This window comes from Miscanthus floridulus, chromosome 4 (assembly GCF_019320115.1).
Source record: "Miscanthus floridulus cultivar M001 chromosome 4, ASM1932011v1, whole genome shotgun sequence".
NCBI lineage: Eukaryota > Viridiplantae > Streptophyta > Magnoliopsida > Poales > Poaceae > Miscanthus > Miscanthus floridulus.
The window spans coordinates 20,872,240-20,876,271 of NC_089583.1; positions in this window are offsets into that span (position 1 = coordinate 20,872,240).

Here is a 4,032-nt window from a genome sequence, read left to right on the forward strand (position 1 = left end):
AGCCAACATCTCCGCCATCATCTCTACATGAGTCATCAGAGGTGGCGGTGGTGGTGGAGGAGGAGCCAGAAGTGGGGCCTCATGGCTCTCCCCGTTGCCATGCTCATTGCTCCTACCACTTTCACCTTGGCCTTTGCCAAGACCATGGCCCGCTCCAGCACTAGTGCTCCCACCACCGGATCTCAAGTTCATGTAAAAACAGATAGGAACCAACCATTTAGGACAATCCTCCAGATCAGGAACAAGAGATTAGAGAAATGATAAGACATCTATTAAAGCATTCTTTTAGTTTATCCTATCAATTCACTAATCCAAATTATATGTGTAGGGGGAGTTTAGTTTAAGCAAGATTCTCTTATCATGATGCATGCATTAGCCTATACGTTCACTCAAACCGAAATATAGCGGCATTCGCAAGAATTTTTGGCACATCGCACACTCGCTTTCCGTATGCTAAACGATTCTTACACAGCGTAAGTTAGTGTACCTATAGAAAACTGATTATATAAAACCAGTGCCGCTATCCTAGATAGACCATATTGCTAGGGCTTATACTTATTTACATAATTTTATCGCATCCTACTTTTCGCAAAACGTTTGTTGGTCAAATTTTAGGTTTTGGGAAAAGAGTGATGAAACTCGTAGACTGATTATTGGCTCTAGTACCAACTGTGGCAGAACTGCCTGAAATAACGCACTTACGGAGGCGCTTGTCTTCCACTAGACACTAAGCACCCCGAGAGTGAGCTACATCGGGTGGATTCCGTCGAGCACACCCCAAGGGAGAGTCCGAATAATCCACATTTTCCCTCAGGATCCAATAATGAGAATGAGTTTACATTACTTAGTCAATTTCATACATCTAGAGTTCTTTGAAATACATTATTATAGGACCAAATTCAGAGCGCGGAAATTAAACAACGGAATGAAAAGAAACATCTATCGATAATATACAAGGATCCATCTGTGCCCACTAGAAGAATCATTCACACAACGGCTACTCCTCAAGCTATACCTGCAATAGGGGTAAATAAACCTAGAGTACACAATGTACTCGCAAGACTTATCCAACTAGTGAGAATAATTTCCTGACTCCAAGGGATATGATAAGCTTTATGGTTTGCTGGGTTGCCTTTTTGAGGAAAGCAATACTAATAGTGAATCCTTATGTATGTTTATTATTAGCAGTCATGATTAGTTTATTATCTAGCCATTATATGTAAGCACCTGTTCTACTTACAAGCAAGAGTTGAGCAAACAGTTCCATTTCACCACCTTTCATCTTTTAGTTCTTACTACGGTGCTAGACTATAGACAAGCCATACTGGATCGCCCGGCAATTCACTAATCAATGTGCCCAGCTGGGTACCCTGAAACACACACCCCGCTTGTACCCTAGGCACAAGCAGGACCAACCCACCACTCTCCTATCACGGGGTCTAGGTCCCTATCCAAACTTGGACTCTAAGCCCCCGCTCCTAAGTCCCAGACTCAGTGCGGTGCTTAGACCTCCACCATCCCTACCTCTAATCAGTCGGTCCGAAAAGAGTTGGAACCCACGATAAGAGAGCAACAAGCCTTCTCTACATCCATACACAAGTATGTGTTTGGGATAATAAGTCTATAACTTATCTAGAACCCAATGCAACAACCGGTCCTTAACAGATATAGATAGGGAAATAGTGTAACCAAGCTATGCCCCGTTGGCCGCAGGATACAACCTCTTACACCCACCAATACCCAAACCATATCCCTGCTCGGTCTCCATTTTCCTTTCACCATTTTTTTATCATGAGTGATAATAATAATCACCTATTGTGAGTAACGGCAGGTTACTCACGCTACCGAAATCCTGAGCATAGCAACTACTCGACCTATGCTAGTAGGACTCATAGGTAGGTATATCCATGCATGTAGTTTCCATAAAATGCCTATAACAGAATTGCACATCTTATATATATTCATTGATCATTCAAAATAAGGGTTATGCACCGGGGCTTGCCTTGGGCAGACGGGGTGTCAACAAAGTCATCAACTGATGGCTCCGGGGCTCCCTTCTATACTAGAATCTCCTGCTCGTACTCCTCAATGATCTCCTCATACTCTTGCTCACCCGCAGGCACGAACTCTACCAGCTCGTTATCTACATGCATGAAATGATGATGCAACACTTAATAATATGACAACAACAACTCTTAAATAAGAATACATCTATCAAATTACCAAGCTAGCTCTACCGACTAAGACGCTAAGTTGCCTATCATTTCCACTAAACAGGTATGAAACATTTCAGGTATTAACTTAGCAACTAAAGGCATTCTCGCTCTTAATACTGATTTACTATATATAATAAAACAAGGAGTACTAGCTACCATATTTATCAACCTATTCTAAGGCTATAAAAATTATAGTGAGCATATAATAATCTAATGAACCTACTGTAAAAATTTTATGGCTAGAGCTATACAACCTTGCCACAAAAATTCCTACAATTATTAATTTAAATAACATTAGCACTTCCACATGATTTAATGGACCTTAGCATAAACATAGATATATATAAACTAATCCTACTATCAGGTAGACCACATTTTTAGGAACTCAACAGAATTTATTTCGCAATTTTTGGATACTTATATGAATTGATATTTATTTCCAAAGTTTAACTTAGAATGTAAATTATAAAGCTATTTCTATCTTCTATAAAATGAAAAACGAATTCAGCCCGCGCGGCCTAGTCCCGTGCAGCGCGCGCGCATGCGCAACCCGCCGGCGTGGCCCACACAGGGCGCGGCCCAACCGCGCGGCAATGGCCCGCGACGGGGAGGCCCACGCGCTCCTGTATTTTTGTGAAAATGACCCTGAGCTACTTGTGATTTCCCCTAGGGTTCATAGCACTATTCCTACAGTCAGCGTTAAAGCAAACTAGCCCTCGGAACAATCCGTCTTTACCACGGCTAGGTCCTCGGGCACCTGCGCACACACCGGCGTGGTGGCGACGGCACTGGGCAGTCACGTTGGCCAACCTAGCCCCTCCCCGCCCCCTCTAAGGGACCTATGCTCACCTAGATGCAAACGCGAAGCGGTAGGCAGTGAAGAGATGAATTGGGGCGCGGTCAGGAGCTCCCTCCACGACGCCAGACAACTTGCGATGGCGGCAACCCCGTTCAGTCGAGATCTGCCACTGGAGAAGAAATACGGACAACAGATAAGCATTAGGGTCTCACCGTGATCCTACCCAAAGTGGTGGTTCATCCGGAGACTGCCCAGTCGAGTCGGCCACATGTGTATGGCAAGGCGATGGTGAGCCACGTAGGCACGGCCGTGTCAGCACCGCGAGGGAAGTAGTGAGGGCACGGCTAAGGTGCGCACATCGAGGAGGACTGTGACACAGGGCTAGGGGTGTGGCCAATGTGGCTTGGGATGATAGGGTGGGTAGTTCCCACGACAATGGCAGGCTTAGCCTTTAATGGCATGACGGCGGAGACCTGGCTCCAAATTAGAGCTTGCCAAGGCATGATTGGACACAGTGCAGGGTTGGTCAGCTAGCAGGCTCAAAGACGGAGTTAGGAGCGCACCGAATTGAAGAGACATGACCCATCCATGCCGGATTGATGGCACGGCCTGGCTGGCCCATGCAGCAAAGGAGGGAGGGAAAAGGGGATGGGTCTGGCTACTTGTCCAAGCTTTGGTGGGACGCAGTAGCTGCACATGCATAAGCATAGCGAGCCAACGCAGCCAGGAGGGGGGCATACCCGCGTGCGGGCGGTGGCAGCGTAGTAGCATGGCCATGGCACTGATAATGGTGAAAGGACACACGCGTGACCTCGGCAAGCCCACGTGCATGAATTCATGATGACAACAACACAGTGGTGTAGGTGGACACAATGGCAGCATGCTATGGCATGGCAGTGATAGCGCGGCGCATCACGGTGATGGGACGGTGTTAGTGACATGGTGAGGCAGGCAGCAGCGGACCAGCCAGGGCATCGGGCCCACGGTGACAGCGGCTAGGCCAACCGGCCCCCAGCG